Source organism: Heterocephalus glaber, unplaced genomic scaffold (genome assembly GCF_053883595.1).
Source record: "Heterocephalus glaber isolate CG9 unplaced genomic scaffold, H.glaber_assembly_v1.0 deba00001058, whole genome shotgun sequence".
In the NCBI taxonomy this organism is placed as follows: domain Eukaryota; kingdom Metazoa; phylum Chordata; class Mammalia; order Rodentia; family Bathyergidae; genus Heterocephalus; species Heterocephalus glaber.
In genome coordinates, this window is record NW_028258184.1 from 2,442,449 (window position 1) to 2,463,653 (window position 21,205).

Consider the following 21,205-nt stretch of genomic DNA (forward strand, 5'->3'; position numbering starts at 1 on the left):
AAAATCACCTCATAACAGTACAGACAGGCTTGAAAGTAAAGATACTGAAAACTATGAAGTGTGATAAAAAAATAGATATTCCTTCTTTAACAAACCACCTGTTCAATAACTGTTCAGACTCACTGCTGAGGCAGTGTTCAGGGTGACAGCCCGCCTTTCATTTGTTTTTGGTTCAGTTCTGTACATCTTGTTTATAGACCCTTGATGTCTTTTTTGGTACAGTACGCTTTATGTTGTACTGTAATTTTTGCTGATTGTACAGTACAGTACTGTAGTTTTATGTTTTTATAGTATTGCACATAAGAGTTATGCAAATAAAGGCAAAAGCATCAAAAAAAGGAAATACAAATGGATCTTAAAAGTAGAAAAAGATATCCATGCTCACATACAGTAAGAAATATCCTACTTAACTCTTCTGAGATCATTTTTCCTCTACGAGACTGATAAAGTTTAGAATCAATCCTATTGACTAGGGATCTTGGCTGATTGGATCACTAACATCCCTATGATACAGTGGAAATCCTTCACAATACATCTTCCCCTCTGGTGGCTCTGTGGATACAGTGGCTGGTTATCATCACAGCATGTGAAATTTCATGCATGTCTAAAATCTGGCAGTCACCAAGCACTACATTGTTTGGGTACTGTGAACACAAATCAGAATATACAAACCTCTGCTTCTGGAAAGCCTGGAATCAAATTAGAGGAAAAACTTCTAAAGAGAAAAATAAAATACAGTAAAAAATACAATACAGTAAAAAATAAAATACAGTAAAAGTGCTAACAGTAATAAATCAGCATATCTAGCAGTCTATTTCTAGAAATAATAGTAAGTAATCCTTTACTGAGAAAGATGAAGTCTAGCCATTTGTTTTTCTTACTTTCTCATCCCTAAGACACAAACTAAGACACATCCACAAACTAAAGGAGGAAAGATTTGGGCTCAAAAGTTTATAGAAGTTTTGGTCCATACCTGGCCGTGGCATGGCAGAGGACCATGGTACAGGAAGGTTGTGTGTGGCATGGCAGATAGGACGCAGAGCCAGATCAAAGAGGAGCCAGGAAGGGAGATGAAACATTCCAAACCATGCCCACAGTGACCCCCTCTTCTGACCAGATCCCACCTCCCAACAGCCAGGCAGCCAGAAGCCCCCATAATCCCATCAAGTCCCCAGAGCCCCACTTTTGAGAGCACAAGGCTTTGGGAGGACATTTTGTTAAAAAACCATAACATCATGGGTCTAATATGAAAATTTTTGTCATTGGTTTTGAGGAAAAGCTGCATAATTTAACAAAGACAAGTGACCAGTCATTCACAGGCAAGAAAGAGAATATTTGGTATTTATCTGAATAAAAAATTCAATCAAAAATGCCCTTTAATTCTTTTTGGAGGATACTCAGAAGTTGTCAAAAATGATACATGCATACCATGTTTATAGCAGCACAACTCTAAATCATGGAAGTAACCTATATGCCCATCAATTGATGAATGGATAAGAAAAATGTGTTCCACATACATATTGAAATCTTACTCAGCCACAGAGAAGGGTAACTTTGAGTCAGTTGTAGAAAAATGGATGAATCTTGATACCATAACCCAAAGGGAAATAAATCAGACACAGAAGGTTAAATAGCACAGGGTTTCTCTAATATGAGCAAACCAAATATCAATAAAGAGCAAAGTAAAAGAGAGATTGTAAGAAACAGAGAGGTAAACTCTGAGGAGATGGGAAGGGGATCTGAGAAAGAAAGGAGAGAGATGGAGGGGGGTAAAGAGAGTAAAACGGATCAAGATGCCAACACCAATTCCTCCAGATGAGTGGAATTATTACGTGTCACAAACATATACTGATATTTTAAAAGAAAAATCATTTAAAATAAAAATATAAGTATAATGTAATAATCCCAACTATTACAGATTTTCAGCAAATAAATGAGTTAATCATAAGGAAGAGAGCCAATCATTAGCTCCAGTTCTCTGGCACAGCCCAAATTGTACTGGGGCTCAGCATTGTACCTCGTTGTGGTTGCTCTTCACCGAACAAATCGTTTGGAAGATGCCTGGGATGAGGACGTGATTTGCTGGTGTGTAGAAAAGGCAGGTTGCTCCGTGTCCACTGCACCACAGGGTCTGAGGGAGGAGCTCGAGATGCAGGCTGGTGAGAGCACACCGCATGCATGTCCAACCCAAAGCATCGTACCAACAACCTGAACCCTTCACTCAGGCTCGCGTACCAAGACTGCATAAAAATGAGCGATATTCTACATCTGGAGCAGCCACCTGTCCTTTCCTGTTGGAAAAAGGGTGACCAAGAGCCGTTACTCATGATTCAGGAGAGAAGCTCTTTCTCCCCTCGAACCCTGGCTTCTTTCACGCACTTTCATCCAGATCTGTTCTTCTAGCTCAAATGTTTACAGTTCCCTCAATCAAGTAAGTGACGCTCAAAGTGATGTCGTGTCTGATCCGGTACTCCGATTATCTTGAAATCTGACTGTACAAACTGCAGCTGTCAGCGAGGAAAACACAGCGCTACTTAAACATGAAGCAGATGGTCTTCAACCAACAAGTAGAGGGAGAGTACAAAAAAACACAAGAAGTTAACCGCTCTGATAATCAATTATAATGATAGCTCTAATCTTGAAAAGCACGCTGAACATTCTTATGAGAACCACAAAAATCTCCCGGGAAAAGTCGAGAAAACCCAGTCACATGTTGCACACACCAAGATGAAGAGAAAACAGTTTTAGTTCGTGCTTGTCTTCATTTTAGACTTAGGAAAGGTTAGCCCTAACTCAAAACTTTAACTTTTTCTTCTACTTTCTGTCACCCTCTCTATGGACCTCTTTTTTTAAAAAAGTTGTTCTAATCATTGGTAAGCTGTTATCTAACAATTGTTGATCATTAGACAAGAATATATTACGTTCTATTTTCAAAAACTTTTGAATTTTATGTAAACAAACATCTCAAAAGGGAATACAGAAAAATATAGCCATATTCCAAATCCCAAATTTAGGGGAAGATTTTGAGACAGCTAAGACTTACCAAGAGATGATGAAAGGACACGACGTAATTGGCTGATGAGCACTGCTAGTCTTAGATGGCAAGCATCACAGAGCAGCGGACTGTGGACTTGAATCTGTTTTCTACTCAGGTATGCTACTGTCCTCCCCTCACATTTAACATATTGCTTCAAAAGTATCTTATCCATTTCACTGCAACTCAAATAAACTCTATAATTTATAATAAAATATATTTATACTTCATAAATTAAACTAAAGCATTTAAAATATTTTTGAAAACAGTAGTAAGCTATATAGACTTCTTTCATATTTTGTCATTATTAAAATCAAATCTGAAAAAAATATGAATCTGGAGCATGAAATCCATTGACATTGCCCTTTAAAAATGGCTCTTATAAAATAGTCACAGAATAACAATCTATTAAGGAGAAATTTCTGAATCAAAATATTGAAATCTAGTATGTAGTTAACTTCTAACTCCAATTCAAAATCTTCACCCAACCCAAAAATGCTGAAAGCTACAAATCAAGGAGAGAGTGGGGGAGGAGAGAGAGGAAGATGGGAAAAGAGGAAAAGAAAGAAGGCGAGAGGGGAGAGAGAGAAAGAGAGATAAGGAGAGAATGTGCATAAACAATATGTCCTATTTGGATATATTGAGTAGTACTAGAGAAGCTGCCTCTCCCATCATTAGACATACTGACTTAGTTAATAGATTTCTAGGAGAATTTTAATAAATTCCTAACATAATTATAACTCAAACTTCATAACTTTATAGTCTAAAATCATCTTGACCTTTTGATTGAATCTAATCTCAGATGATGCAAGCCTTATTTAAGCCTTGCCAAAACATAACACTTTACTGGAGGAAATGGTCTTCAAAGGGAAGGAATAAGCTTTCAAAGGTTATAAAGCAAAGTGTGATTTTTATAAACATATTTCTCAGATATTAGTTACATAAAAAGCACTTTAATTTTCCTCATGTTATACCTCGGTTGTAATAACTATAGAAGCTCTTACAGACAGAAATAAAGTACTCAGTCAAAACATTTGTAAATCGAAATCCAAATAAACCATCATCCTGAAAACCATCATAAATTCACTGCAGAATGTGAACTAGAGGATATAATAATTTTGTAAGTGAACACAAAAACATTAACCACTCATAAAACTATTAAAGTCTAACATCTGTAAAAAAAAAACACAGAATATATCTATAAATTTTCATCACATATAAAAGTGAATAATTATTTTCTGTGTGATAATAAAAAGTATGAGTTTTACCAATTAATGGATATATTGCTAAACTAACACTTGTGAAAACAAGTCATCAGAAACAAGAAAAACGAGGTTGTCATTGAGTTTACATAATGAACAAAACTTAATATTTTTATAGAGTATCAATTAGGTTTCCCTAAAAGCTCTATACACGTGTGGTTTTGTGGTATGCTTCAAACTCAGTTTGAATATCCATTCATCTTTAAAGAATCTTCAGATTGTATCCTATCTGTTCTAAACTAATTTGTTTCTTCTCATTTTTGCTTTGTTTCTTTCATGATCTTATCCCAACTGTATTTATTTGTTTCCTATTAATGAGCTCCATGACACACTGTATTGCCTTTTATGAGGGAATATACTATTTTATTTATTGTAAGATATTGAAAAGTCATTGTTTATTGTTAAATTCTTCAAGCATGATTACAAAAAGGCATTTGCAGTAAATGAATTCTGACAACTGGAGTCACATTTCTGGTGCTGAAACTGCTACCCTCATAGGATGGATCCTACAAAGCTTATTTCCACTCAGAATGTCGACCTTTTCCTAATAAATTTAGTATTAGAGAAAGCACTGATTTCTAGAGTTCACAAATTAAAGCTGTGAGTCCTTACCATATTTTTACAAGGTAATATAAAATAGTGGTGCAGATGTTTAATTTATTGTGCTTCCTCTTTTTTTTATTATTATTACTCGCTGCTTGAATTTTCTAGGATTCTGTGCCTGGAATATATTGCCAGTGTATTAGAAAAATTCACTGTGGCTATAGTCTCCCATGAAAAGAATCTACATGAAAAATTTCTGCCATTCATTTACTTCAAACAAATTCACATTTACCTTTTGAGAGTAAAAGTATATTAGAGATTCATAATTTGTCTTACAGATACAAATAATATTCGTACATTTTCATAAGAATAGCAGTTTTATTTTTTCTTATTGACAGAAAATTACCTACTGTGCAATATAAATATATCAAATATATAGAATTAAATAATAAATATTATCTAAAATACTACAAAGAGAGTGATAAATATAGATGAGGACATTAAAATAGAGAAATACGATGCCTTAAAAGAGATATAAAACCCAATGAAAGAATGCAAAGCAGAAAAATGCAGTAAATTTTAAAATTATTTCAATTTTTGAAAAGTTAATTGGGGGTGTCTAAAAAGCAAGCAGGTAAAGATGTGATATAGATACATATGTCTAGACCTCAGGGAATGTTCTGGGGTTGACGTAAGTATTTGGTAGTCATCAGCAAATAGGCAACTAAAGCAATGAAAAGAATTCTTAAAAGAAGAGAATTAATAAGGACCTCCCTAGCCTGAGCCATGGACAATGTCAACATCTAAAAGGTCCACAGTAAATGAGGAACCAACAGAGACACCCAGTTACATAGGACAAAATCCAAAAAACTGATGTGCTGAAACGTGAGACCGGAGAGTATTTCCAAAAAGAAGGAATAATTGTGCAGTGCTGTCCTCTGCTTGATACTGTGTTGCTTTTGACTCTGAGGAGGACAGCTTCCACAGAATGCCAAGGAGGCGAGTTGTTTCCAGTGCTGAACACTATGTACAAAATGAAAACTATAGGTAGTGAGGATAGACCATTCTTTGGGGATATTTTCATGAGAAGTATAGCACAGAAACTGTATAAGTATGTAGGAGGGCTGTGGGAATTTGAAGTAAAGGGAGTTCTTTTTTTAAAGATGGGAATTACTAGATTGTTTGTATTCTGAGATGATTCCAAAAAAAGAGTGAGATTGATGATGTAAGAATGAAAACCAGAGTCAGGAAGAAACTATTTGAGTTATCTCCTATAATTTTTTTTTAAATATGAAATTTCCTTTGGGGATTTTAGGCTTTTACTTATTTATTCTGTTTATAGGGAAAAAACGGATGAGAGATTAAAATTTATTGACAAAATCAATTATATCCAAGGAGAAACAAATGATGGATGTGTAACATTCTTGCCTGAAGAGGCTTACATTCTAGTGAAAGATAAAGACCAAACAGCAATAAATAGATCATTATTGAGTATAATATGTGGTATTTTAAAAGCAATCAGGAATATGTAAAAGAAAGTGTAAAACAAAAAAAAGACTTTGCTGGGACAAAATAAGATGAGCGATTCTTCAGACCAGAACCAGGCACTCGTGACTCGGTCTGGGCTCTTGTGGGGTGAGAGATTCTAAACATGTCCTCTGTTGCCAGGGACCAGCTCAGCACTGAAGGTGGAAGCTAGAATGTGGCTTCCCTGTCTATTGGTGAAAGGAGGCTGAAGACAGAGTGGATTTTTATTTTGCTATTTGGGGCACATCAGGGACAAAAATCTTAACAATACAAACAGAAATCAAACCGAAGCCTTCCAGTGGCTGTGTGGATCTGCAATGTGGCTTATGGGGCTGAAGAGCATGTGATCTTGTTCTAGACTAAGAGCCTCGAGTTTGAGTAGAAACAATCATAAAGCAAAAGTGCTGATGGGGGGAGGAGAGAACCAGAGCAAGAGAGAGAGACAGAGAGAGAGAGACGAGACACAGTGACAGTGACAGTGACAGTATGAGTAAGCAATCCTAAATCCCAAAGACAACTTAAAATTAATGCTAAGGACACACTAAGGACATCAAAAATAAGTAAGTAAAAGATAACAGGAATTCACTCTAGATGAAAGTAATTTTATGAGACAGACTAAGACTGTAAAACAAGTATGTTTTGATGCACAATTTGACAAATAAAATAATACAACCATTTGTAAAATAATACAACCAAGAAAAACTTTTGAATGAAAATGGGAAGCAATAAAATAAACCCAAACAGACACAAAAACAGAATCAGGTAGAAAAAAATGGATATTAGAAATTAAGACATTGAAAAATTCCAAGGGCAAAGCAAGCCTTAGATTGTACTCAAAGAAAACATTAATAGATTTTTAAGATATATCAGAAAGTCTTACAGTGGCTCATTTGAATTTGCAGTAATTTAAACTACAACTTCAGTTTAAGGTGTTTCCCTCCAACTTGCTAATATTATTCAGCTCAAGATATAGCAAATCTAGCCAGTCTACCCACACCCACTTGTTCCTATGAAAACTAAATAGCATCACATATTAAAAAATATATATTCCAATAAATCAAACACGCCCTCTTCCTGTTCACCCTGCTCTTATCCCCAGTCAGCAATTAGGCTGATTTATAAGTAAACCATAAAATACGAATAAAGGGGAAGTGAAGTGAAAGAGAAAACCTGAAGTGAAACAAAGGCAATTTATTTAATGAATACGTGTCATCTTCTTGGTACCTCTACTGAGTTATTAGTAAATTAAAAACATGAACTGTATGTTATTGTTTCCCACAATCCCTAATGTTGACACAAAATAAGACCCATTCACTGGTCTACTAAAATAACTGCCTGAGAATTTCTTCTACATTATGTCCCAGGACTGGTTTACATCTGCTGTTGCCATGTGCAGGTTATGTGCTGTTCCTTAAACCTCCTTTCCCAATAAAAACTCAACATAACTACACAACACACAAAGCCTTTGACCTGGCTCCAGCCCGCCTCTGTCTCTTGTAACCTCCTGGGCCCCAGACCCCTCCCCAAGACACACTCTTCTCCGGCCTCCAACAATGTGAAACCACCCTAAAGACGCTGCCCCACACGTGACCCTTGATGCCTTCTCAGCTGCTCACGAATTCTGCTCTACCTGACCGGGCCCTGCAGATCTCGGCCCAAATGCTGCATTTTTTCCCCAGCTCATAAGAAGCATGGACTGCTTTTCCTTTGCTACTTGGGAAGGAAAGGAGCTTTTGTATCAATTAATTAAATTATAGCTTCTCGAGTTTCTATTGATATAACTTCAAGCTCACAGACTGTCCATCATTGACACATTAAAAGTGACTGTTACTTTTTACGTCAGAAGAAGACAAATTATAATGAGCAAAGGCCAGTCTTAACAGTTCTTTCTCCTTGCTCTGCATCACTTAATTTTATACCTGAAAGTACTCTCAAAGGTATTCTTTAGGGATGAGGGTGTAATTCAATGGTAGAGTTTTGCCTAGCATATGCAAAGACCTGGGCTCAATCCCAGGACCATACACATGCACATGCGCGTGCACACACACACGCACGGGAATTATTCTTCAATATTGGCAAGAAAAAGTTAGTAATCAAATAACTGGCTGTAAGGTCCATGAGTTCATATTTCTCATCCTAATGCCAACATTAGTAAAGCATCTGTTTTCTAATAAATTCCCTAAACTACTAATCAGTAACATCAGGTAAATAACGATAACTAATATTTATTGAGTATTTAGTATGCTATAGGCACAATTCCTCCATTAACTCATTTAATCTTCTGAACAACTCTGTGATGTAAGTCTCAGTACCTATTTTACAAATAGGGAAACAAAGCAAAAAGAGGTCAGATAACTTATTCAAGACTACATAGCTTATATCTTATAAAGTGAAAATTCAAATTTAAGCAGCCTGGTCCAAAGCCCATCATGTAAAGGTGATCATACACCATTTACATGAATGTGACCATATCTGGATCCTCTCCTATAACACTGCCATAATGTGAGGATTAAAGTGGGAAATTCAGGCACATAGCTACGTGCTACATGAAAAGTACATAGAAAGCGTTCTGCAGATGGTTGCTATGCTTATTGCCTTCTTAGTGGCCCGATTTTGCTTCTTAATTTCAGTACCAACTTTTTAAAATCCTGCCTTTTTATTTAATACTAAAAATGATGAATTGCAATTCCTTGTAATAAATGTGGCTCTCCAGAGTATTCATACATGCAAGGATGATGCCCAAATGATCTGGTTAGGTGAAGTTTGAATACTCTGCTCTGCTTAACAAACTTTTTCTCTCTTCTATAACATAGCAAGGTCTCCTGGAGCATCTCTGCCAATCTGAATTTTGAGTTTCAGGCACTGGTGGGCAGTGTTGAAAGCATAGCTTGCCCCTCAAAATGACTATCCTAAAGTCTTTCCCAAGTTGATTTCAGCAACAGGTCAGAAGCAGAAGCTTCCTGGGATTCGAGGTTAGAGGTGAGATAATTACAACAGAACAATGCGGTGGAAAACAAGTGTGGCTGGAAGCGCTGCAGGAGTGGAAGTGTGGCCGGGCTCCATGACCAAACTCCCCTGAGAAATCAAGCAGCCCAATGGCCTCATCTCACATAATTGCAGGACTAGACTCTCTGCCCAAAAGTTTGATTCCCACAGTTAGAGGGTGTGCCCTCTTGGAACAAAATACATGTAATGTAAGCAAATGGCAGAAATAGCACCAGGAATCCCTTTCACAAAAATTCCTATGGCAGGAAGGAAGATAGGAAAAGATGGAAGCGTTTCTACAGTCTCAAATTTAAGCTTACAACTCTGTTAAGTAACTGTGACCTGGTGGTCAGTACTGTTTCCGATATCTAAAGGGAAACACTGGAAAATAGGTTTGTAATAGAAGCTATCCAAAGCAATAAATAAACAAATCTCCATACAGGAAGAAGTTAATTGTAGCTAACCAGAAAGATACCAGAAGAGCAGTGTAAGGGTTCTGAGCTGTTTTGGACTAAAGTCACTATAAATAAAATGGAACTAAAAAAAATAAAAATTAAAAAATAAAATAAAACGGAATTTTATGATAGTTCCTGTCACTTATCAAAACATAAAAGTTACAAATGCCTGGTTGGTTAGATCACTTAAATCCAAATTATATAAAGAACACAGAGACATACAGTTTATAAGGTAGGAAAACAATACACTTTGGCTGGAAAAAAAAACTGAAGCAGGCGTCAAGCCAGTTGAATTCTGATACCAGCCATCACTTCAGAGTCTATATCCTTAACCTGCACAAGAGATTTGTCCTCCACTTTTTCTTTAAAGCAACTACATTAAAACCCCAAGATTTCAATGCAGAATTTACTTTCAACAAACAAAATACAGGATTATAATAGATGCTTGTTTCAAAGACCTGGTTAAATAATTTACACACTGATAAATGGATTTTAATGGGCTTATTTTTTCCCAAGCTCTCCATTTATCATTCACTCTGTTTCCTCTTCCGTTTTCACCTTTCAACCCCACATTGTTTAATGTGGAGAATAAAGGCAAAAATGTCACAGGTATTCAGTGTTTGAAAATCATACCAATTTTACACTAAGTTTACTACTGGGAGGAAAGCCGACTTTCTAATCTGAATTATTCTCCTGCAGTATCTTAGCTGGATAGTCATGGATCCATTTACCAAACAAGCTAGAAACCCAAAACTGTCACCAACTCCTCCCTCTCCATCCTATCCCACACCCCAGAGTCACCAGCTTGTCATTCCACAGCCTGACCCTCAAAAACCCTGACCTTCCTCCTGTCACTCTGCCCACCAAGCTTCTGGGTCTCTTTACTCTATCTCAACTCTATTACACTAGCAACAGGCCCAGTGATAATTTTCTTCCTCTACACCTGCTCGCTTTACACAGCTACCACAGTAATTCACTTACACCAAACTCAGACCCACAAGGTCCCTGCCTAGACTGCTGTGGATGGCTTTCCATTGCTGACAAGTTAAATTACAACCTCTTTAATGTGTTACTCAAAGGCCACATGACCTAAGTCCAGACTGACTCTCCATGACAACAGACACTGTTTTTCTCTTATTCTCCATGGTATCTACGGTGCAACGCTCCTGAAAAACAATAAGCATCACTTAATATTGAACAAATTAAATAATAAACATCACTTTTTAAAACTTTGTTGATTCACTCTATACAAAGAAGAATAACTATGTTGCTCTCATTTCTGCCACTCCCTGTTGAGCAATTTCTTTTCCAGTAATATCAAAGGGCTTCTACTGCCCACACTCCAGGCTGGACTTCCCTGAGGTTCCCTCCCCTTCTACTTGGGCAAGATCACTTGTGGCCACTTTTTTTTTTTTTTTTTTTTTTTTTTTTTGGTAGCAGGATCAAACTTGGGTCCTTGCGCTTACACAGCAGGTGGCAAAACCATTGAGCTAAATCCCCAGCCCAGCCCTTTTAATATGTACGCGGGGTACTGACAACTCCTGGGAGTGTCCCCTAAATCCTCCTTATTTCTCTGGGCTCTCAAACTCTTTTAAGTCTTTGATGTGTAAAAATATCTTTGTAACTTGGAGTTACCCCATTCTGAACCTTTAAGTTAATTTTTAAATGATACATAGAAATTGTACCTATTAATGACATGCCATGTGACGTTCTCATCCCAATTTTATTTCCAAAAGCTGTCTGATGCCTCGCATCCCAGTGGCACTCAGCAGTGAAAGCCACTATGTGATGATAACTGAATGGCTAATTCTAATCTGAAATGCCACGTGTATATTTTAACATTAGAACTCAGCTAAAATACTCAAAAGCTGTTTATGTTTGTAGCATTCTACAAAATATAATTAAATACATGAATTCTGATTCAGTATCTTCAAAAATAAGTTCCTAGACTTTGTTTTACCACAATCAAATTTTAATCAAAGGTTTATCACCTCTGTTTTAGTCAGTGTTCACTGAATAATCTATGAGTTAATTATACCATTTAAAAAGAGACAATAGGCTTCAACGTGCTATGAAATGAAGACAACATATTCAATTATTGCTGTTTTTAGATATTTAATATATCTTTCGTGTGCCTTGTAGGATCATTGCAGTTGCTAACACCTGTTTTACCCAAACATAGATTAAAAACTGCACAAAATACGATGAGATTGGTTTGGAGTTTGGAATAATGCTGAAGGCTCTTAATGTCATGGTAAGCTGAGAGTATCTGAAAAGTCAGGACATACACATTGACACAAACACACTCACTGATGGACATAGAAATGACAGACTTCATAGGTGCTTTCATATGTTCATAAAAGGTACCTGATTTGTCTAGTAAATCTAAATTAACCATTAACTTCTCTCATAAGTAGTTATCAAACATAGTGGACATGTTTTTTCAATGGAAAGTTGGAAGATCATAAATACATTCAAAACGGCAACTATCAGGAAGTTAAGCAAAGGTTGCACTATTGAACCAGCTAAATCCACTTATCCAATGTCTTTTAGAAGTATTGTTGAGTATACAGTATGTGCGAGGCACTGGAGCCGACAATGGAACTGGAACTACAAAGATTATCTTGCAAATAAGATTATGTTTTTCTCTTCTCAAAACGTTTATAAATGAGAGGGATATTGTTTATGGTTGGAGCATCAACAGAATTAAATATAGGATAAGGAGTTTGTTGTAGTCAGGGTTTGCAAGGGAATAGATTTAATATAGGACACATAATTTATAGGATTATTTTATAATAATCACCCAAAAAGTCAAATGCAGAGGAGAGCAAGAGATCTGTCCACACACTAGAGCCCCAAAACATCCATCCAAGGGCCTGGAGCCCACAGCAATGTCCCCCAGGAGTCCAGCTAAAGGCCTAGAGCCCAAGGCAATGTCCTCCACGAGTCTAGCCCAACAATGTTCCATGCAAGTCTGTATCGAGGATCTGCACCAGGAAGGCCCAAAAGTCAGTGGAGGAAGTTAGAAAGCCTGCACCACCAGGGTGAAGGGTCTGTGCCACTGGGCGGAGGGATCTGGACCTGGGAGGCCAAGACCAGAGCTCCCCCAAAGAGAACAGCAGCCAAGTTCAGGAACAGCCAGGACCCGAGCTGCTCCAAGGAGGAGAACAGCCAAGTTCACATCAGGAGAGCCAGCCACAGCAAGCCTCCCAGGAAAATCAGCAGCAATGATCTTCCTCTCCAGTTCTCTTTTTTATATAGATAAACATTATTTGATTTTATCCCATTTCCCCCATCCCCCTCCCCTCCCTGACCCTCAGGTGAGTCTTCTGCACCCAGGACCACACTGACTCAGTTCAGCTGGGTGTTCCAAGCTGACCATTAGTTAATCCATCACAGATTTTAAAAGTTACTTTCGAAAACAATTTTAGATCATGCACCATTTGTGAGTTTCATCCAGTGAGTAACTAGAAACAATACAAAGGCTAGTTGGAAGGGAACAAAGCCAGCCAGGACCCAGCTGTGCTTGCTCAAGAATAAGCAATGCAGGACTGTGGCTATGTTCTGGGAGATGGGAAGATTATGACCTGCAGGAATTTCCTTTATCATTATATGTTATTGAATAGGAAAATAATTAATTCCTCATTGGAGACATCCCATAGGATTTTTGGGTACACACACTACTTTGAGTTTACCTGTTTCATACAATTCATTATATTATATTTTATAATATATTTATGTGTCTATCTCCAGAACCAAATCACAACTTCATTGAGAGCATGAACTTGGTTGAAATCATTTTTTTTAATTTGCAGCATTTAAAACACGACTTCAAGGAAGTAGTAACTCACTCTAATAATATTGTTGAGGGTGTTCACTAATATGTACAGGGTTAGCTCTTTGAGAATTCAAAAATTTTTTTCAAAAACTCCATTTTCTCTGCTTTCAATATCATCAATAGTGTGTTTTCTAAAGAAAGTTGATTATTTTTAGTTAGTGAGCAATAATTTTAACTGCTTGTTGTTTGTTACTTTCCCACTGATTAAAAAATATCCAGGGCCAGGGATTTAGCTCAGAGGTGCGGCCACCTGCCTCGCAAATGCAAGGTCCCAAGTTCGATCCCCGGTTCCAAAAAAAAAAAAAAAAAAATAGCCAATTTACACTTTCCACTAACAAGTAGAACTCAGGGATTTTATTTTGTATAAAATGTTCTATTACTGTTTACATCCCATTTTTTAATGTATATTTCTATTTGTTTCACCTCTTCTAATTTCACATTATTTCCTCCTGCTACTCACATTTATGTAAATCACCCTAAAGTCATTTTTAAACAAACTGATTAAAATGATTATCCAAATGCCAGGTGTCCAACAAATACCATTTCAATAATTGAAAATGAAATATATTGTTGAAATTAAAATTAAATGGAACTTACACCTACACCGTGCTTTTAATATTTCCATGCCTTATGCTAGGTTAATTAATCTCTTTAACTTCCTGACACCAATACATTCAGCAACAAAACTTACAGCTCTGACAAAGAACAAGTTCCAGAACTGCTCTACACGGGTATCGTATTCTATATTCTTAACACAGTACATGTAAAGAACTTTTCCCCTAAGGGTAATTCTAGTACTTTAGCAATTCATTAAATAATATGGGATTTTAGGGTTGTGTTGTACAAAAGTGCAATTTTTATTCTTTCATATAAAATAACTGTGTTCTAATTTCTCTGAGGCTGTGCAGAGTCATTTCTTTTGAATTTTGCTGACAAATGACCCATAGTACTCAAAGTTTAATAAGTTTAAAGCAGACTGTGGGAAACTCTGGGAGCAGTGGGTGGGGCGGGCAGTGCCTGCGTTCCCGCGGGACTCCCAGCAGAGTGCAGGGGGCGATCAGCAGCAGCGCGGTTTCCACGGGGCATTGTTTTTGCTATGAAATTAAACTTTAAACACTCAAAGTGGCAGCAAAATCCTTCCCATGAATTTAGCTAGAAAAGACTTGTAGCCAAGGACCGCATTTTTGCTGAATAGCTTCCGAATATTCCAAAGAACAAAATTTCTAGGCTATTTAATATCTGTATGTTTAACTGGAAGGGAAAGAATCTATACATTAAACTACATTATTTTAGAAAGCATCTTGCTCTCTCCATATTATCTTTGTAGAAATTCAGATCAAGGAAAAAGCCACAGCTTCTGTTAAGGGTTAAAGGGTCTGTCCTACATCCATAAAGCAAAATGCACACGTGGCCGTTTAATATTAAGTTGGGGGAGATTCTTTTCTTAAATAGCTGCTGGAATCTCGAGGAATAACCCATCATTGTATTTCCCTTTCTAATTTTTATTTTTATTAGTACATGTCTCCACTACATCCTGATTATATTCATCGTGGGGAGTGACTGTAGGATTAAATAACACATCTTAATTCTTTATTATATTTCTAAAGCTGGAAGAACCAATCTTCAGGGGAAATTAAATTCATTCTAGTAAAGAACACAAGACAAAAACCCAATGTGACCTTCTAAAGACCTAAACTGTAATTAGGAGATTGTACAGTTTTTCATCTCTTAAAAAAAATTTACAAAGATCAGCAATGTTGTACTTCGTGGGAGATGTTCTAAACTTTTACTCTAAAGCTACCTAACGACCTGTGGATGCCTAAATACATACATGTACTCTAGCACCGAGCTCTGTAGAGGAAACAATGATATCAGGAGAATGAACAGCAAATTTTCATAGGCTACAAACATCCTAGAAAAGGAATTTCAGATTTTCTCCTTAAAGCTTAATTTCCACTTTTGTAACATATTTTATTATTCTGCTGTACCATTATTAATAAAACACAGTTTTGTTGCAGAAACTTAAATGCTAAAAATGATAACTAACTCAAACACATTAGCCAAATAGTATAAAAAGTCATTTAGGTTTTTTTCAGACCATTTGCAAAATGATCCTCTGTTTTAAATGTAAAGATTCTAATGCTTTTCACAAATTTAGGATTTATTATGAAGATGTCATCATGTCACCTCAACATTAAAGGTTAATAAGATTTCTAAATGGATTAGGAAAAGGAGAGGTAATGTGATGGTTAGCACTCAAGGGGTTTCTAGTCTTACAACAACATACTTTAGGAAAAGTTTGAAAATATGGAATATTTAGCAGAACTCTTACTCCCTCTTGTGACAACTAAATAAAAGGTAAGTGCTACATAAGACTTTCAACAGGATATCTAATGAAGTTCTCCAAGCCAAGATTAGAAATCTGAAATAGAATTCAGCTAATACAAGATAATTTACATTACTTAAAACAATTATTTGAAATAAAAATTCATCATGAATTTATAACAATATCAAAAAATTCCCTTTTTTCCTTTTGTATTTTAATTGAACATGCAGATTTTTATATGTCTACATTTCTTAATACACTAAACAAATTAGTGTGTATGATAAAAAAGCAGTAAAATTATCCAGATATTTTTAACTAAAAATGACTTATTTCCAAGACTCACATTTTTCTTGAATACAGTAGTCTGCTTATCTGCAACTTTACTTGTGTGGTTTCAGTTGTATTATGGTCAAATGTTCAAAAACATCAAAAGGAAAGCTGCAGAAATAAACAATTCATATGCTTTTAATTGTACTCTGCTCTGAGCAGTGTGATAAAATCTCATGCCCGCAAACTCCATCTTGCCTGGGACATGAGTCTGTTTCTGTCCAGCATATCCATGCTGCGTATGCTATCCACCTCTTAGTCACTTAGTAGCTGTCTCAGCTACCACATCAGCTGTCAGAGCATTGTGATGCTTGTGTTCAAATCACCTTTGTTTTACTTAATAATGGCCCCAAGCTCAGGTATCATGATACCTGCAATTCAGATATGACAAAAAGAGGTCATAAAGGGCTTCCATTAAGAAAAAGTGAAAGTAAGATATTTTGAGAAACAGCAAAAGAGATCATATTCACAAAACTTTTATTATAGCATATGTTTATAACTGTTCTATTTTACTAACAGACAAATTTTTTTGGTGGTGATGGTGGCACTGCTGGAGATCAAATCCAGGGCCTTGTGCATTTTAGGCAAGTGCTTCCTACTGAGCTATATCCCAGCATAACTGTTGTATTATATTATGAATTAGTTATTTCCTTACTGTGCTTTCACAAATTAAACTTCATCATTGGCACTCACGGATAAGAAAAGGCACCACATCTGTCTGGATTGGTGTTGTCTGTGGTTTCATGCATCCACTGGGCTATGTTAGAACATATGCCCTCTAGAGCAGAGGGGTCCACTGCAGTTTCCACAGATATTTGTACTTTGAAATGATCGAAAAGAGGTAACAGAAACAAAGGACAGTTGTCCTAGAAATACTGAAAGGCCCAAATTCAAATGCACGATGCACAACACGGATCAGGAGCCTCAACGTAAGTGGTCCCTTTTAAGTGCCCATGGCCGACTGAGGAGAACCAATTAAAACCACCCTGTGTTACAAATGACTGAATGACTGAGATGGCTGAATGAAAGTCATCTCAGATGCTCTGATTACAGCTCTGCTTCCAGACTCCACAGTAAGCCTTCATCTCCCTATTAGAAGAATTCCAGCATTCTCTAAAAAGACCTAGGACTAACACATATGCTTAAGCCTTAGTCAATATTCTTATGTTCTATTTCTACCACACCTTCACTGAAGGCTATGAAATGCCCTATCCATTCATTTTATGACCAACTTAGTATTTTATTACCATAAAAAACAGGTAGAGAAACATTAGCCACAGCAATTAGAAAAGAGAAAGAAATAAAAGGAATAAAGATAGGAAAGGAAGAAGTTAAACTGTCATTATTTGCTGATGATATGATACTTTACATAAAAGACCCAAAAAACTCGATCAAAAGTCTTCTAGACCCAATTGACAAATTCGGGAAATAATTCCTTTTATAATAGCATCTAAAAAAATGAAACATCTGGGAATCAACCTAACAAAGGAAGCAAAAGACCTCTACGCTGAAAACTACAGCACTCTGAAAAAGGAGATCGAAGAGGATATAAGAAAATGGAAAGATATTCCTTCTTGCTGGGTAGGAAGAACTAATATGGTGAAAATGGCCATACTTCCAAAACTGCTATATAGATTTAATGCAATGCCGATTGAAATTCCAACAATATACTTCACAGAACTAGAGAAAACAATCCAAAAATTCATTTGGAATCAGAAGAAACCTAGAATAGCAAAAGCAATTCTAGGCAACAGAGACATGGCTAGGGGTATCACAATCCCCAACTTGAAGCTAGCTATACTACAAAGCTACTGTGATAAAAACAGCATGGTACTGGCAAAGAAACAGACCTGAGGATCAGTGGAAGAGATTAGAAGATGCAGAAACAACTTCAGACATACTCAGCCACCTCATCTTTGACAAAGGAGCCAACCACCCTCATTGGAGAAAAGAGAGCCTATTTAATAAATGGTGTTGGAAAAACTGGATTTCAACCTGCCAAAGATTAAAACTAGACCCATACCTATTACCATGCACTAAACTAAGATTGAAGTGGATTAAAGATCTAAATATTAAGACAGAAACACTAAACTTGCTGGAAGATAAGTTAGAACTCTTGAAGACATTGGCATAGGAAAAGACTTTATGAACAAATCCTCAGTAGCACAGGAGCTAGCACAAAGAATCAACAACTGGGATCTCATCATATTGAAAAGCTTCTGCACTGCAAGAGAAACCACCAACAGAGCTAAGAGACAACCTACAATGTGGGAAGAAATTTTTAGCAGCTGTACCTCAGACAAAGGTCTACTATTGAGAATATATAAAGAACTGAAAAAAATCAGACCCCTCCAAATTCAAAGACCCAATTCAAAAATGGGCATCCAAAATGAACAGACATTTCTCAGACAAAGAAGTAAAAGCAGCAAATAAATATATGAAAAAATATTCAACATCACTGGTCATTCGAGAGGTGCAGATGAAAACAACACTAAGATTTCACCTCACCCCAGAAAGAATGGCTGCTATTAAGAAATCAACTAATAACAAATGCTGGTGGGGATATGGAGAGAAAGGAACCCTTCTCCATTGTTGGTGGGAATGCAGACTGGTGCAACCACTGTGGAATTCAGTATGGAGATACCTCAAAGAACTAGGACTAGAGGTCCCCTTTGACCCACCTATTCCTCTGCTGGGTATCTTCCCTGAAGAATTAAAAGAATCATACCACAACGATATATGTGCACCTATGTTTATGGCGGCACAGTTTGTAATAGCTAAAGCTTGGAAACAGCCCAAGTGCCCATCAACTGGAAACTGGATAAAGAAGATGTGGGGTTTTTTATAAAATGGAGTACACTCAGCCATAAAGAATGAGAAACTAGAGACATTTTTAGCTAAATGGATGCATATTGAGGCCATCCTCTTAAGTGAAATAAATAAGACACATATGTGTAAATACTGAATAGTTTCTCTAGTGTGAGAAACTGAAAGTGTAAATAAGGATTTAAATGATTAAAATGAATAACTGATAATTTGAAATAGGAAAAGGTCCAAAGGTGGAGGGGTGGTGGGAGGGGAAGGGGAAAGGGAAGAAGGGAAAGGAACAAGTATGAGAAAAGAAAAAAAAATGGAAACAGAATCTATGTAAATAGGAAAGGGTGGAGGGGGTGAAGGGCGCACGGGTATGGGGGAAAAAATAAGAACCAAGATACATCATGTACAGTTACAAGCACCCAATGATAAATGTAAACATATTGTATACCTAAAATGTACCAATAAAAGAATTAAAAAGAAAAAAAAACAGGTAGAGAGAGAGAAAAAAAGAGAGTAAATGAAGTTTGTGTAACACTGTAAACATTTGCTTCTCAAATCTGATAGCTCCATTTAACAGGGGAATTCATGGAGATATGACTGTTTAATTCAAAGTGATGATAGCATTTTTGATAGAAATTTACATACATTACAACACTTAACCTTCACAATATCCCTGTGATATAAGCATAACTACTTTTAACTTATAAACACACACACAAAAGCTTAAAAAGTAACTCACCTAAGTTTACAAGTTCGATGCTGGATCCAGTTTTCAGAAACAGGTTTATTTAACTCTAGTGGCCATGTTTACATTCATCAAGTAAGGACATGATTCTGGCCTGGATTTTTCAGATGACTTTCAGACCACAAATAGATTGCTATCTATCTATGCCTAATGACCTTCCTAACAAATGGTAAACTATGCTCAGTATACCAAACATGGGAAAATTTCTCAAAGTGAACTTATGATTATGAGATCACTGGACCAATTTTCATTTGAGTCCCAAGATTTTCAATATTATTTATAGTCCTTTATTGGGTGTTTTATTGCATGATGAAATTCCATGAAGTTCTAGCTGAAACTTATTATATATCATTAGAAGCATTTGAACATTCACTTAATTCATTCATCAATTATTTATTGAAATTTATTACACCAATTCTACCCTAGACATTGGTGACGTAATATACAATGATCATCATGACCCCTACCTTTAGGGCACTTAAGAGTTTAGTGGAGAACTGCATGTAAGGAAGAAAAAGGCTCCAAACAATGGAATAAGTGCCAGGATAGAGGTGGAAGAGCAAAGGAGAATGAAGAAAGCAGAGGAACTGAGGCCCAGAAAATTGAGGACAATAGAAGAGAGGTAGAAAGAAGATTCCAGGCAGAGGAATCTTCTCCAAGGTGGAGAAGTGGACAGATACCTGAGAAAGATCAGCAGATGTTTGATGTGAGACAGTGGAGAAAGACAGAGAACAGATTGGTGAGAGCCTTTAAGCCCAACAGAAGAATTTGGGCCTCATTGTAAAGGTAAATATGATAAACTGATTAGTGAAAGAAAGACATATGGTGACAAGTATTTCAGGTATGTCATCACAAACAACCACATGGACAGAAGCCTTCCGACACTAAGAGACCAATGGGGTGGAGTCAGCCCTCAAGAGGGGGAGAAGGGGTTGTCTGATTGAGGGTCCAAATGGGGGCGACATGAAAAATGGAAAAACCTGTAAAATATAGATAAGCCAGAGAATTTTGAGATACTTGATGGAAGGAAGGACTTAACGGGGACTTGGAGGAATGGCTCAGTTTTCTGCCAACTGAATTAAAACACCATTTGTGAGATACAAGAGAATAAAGAATGCCTACAGGAAGGGAGAGAACATGAGAACATCTGATAACTCAGAAGAAATTAAATTAGCTTGAATTCTTAAATCCAGGTAGTTTGGCTTGCAGTTGGAGAAAAATGAAGTCTGTTTTACATAAAATACTGTGACGAAAGGGAGCATGATGTGACCAGCAGCCATGAGGCCAGTGCCACGTCGCTGAGAATCCAGGTACAGTTAAAAACGAAGAACCAGCACTGGCTACGT

General features: G+C 36.7%; 1 long non-coding RNA gene across 1 annotated transcript in view; it reads right to left on the reverse strand.

The window, feature by feature from the left end:
* The window catches only part of LOC101711805 (uncharacterized), an 85,139-nt gene extending 68,602 nt beyond the window's left edge, over nt 1-16,537 (reverse strand). The window contains exon 1 of the long non-coding RNA XR_206375.3: nt 16,314-16,537. This is a non-coding gene — a long non-coding RNA (uncharacterized LOC101711805). The remainder of the gene's footprint in view (nt 1-16,313) is intronic.
* Nucleotides 16,538-21,205: the final 4,668 nt, after the last annotated feature.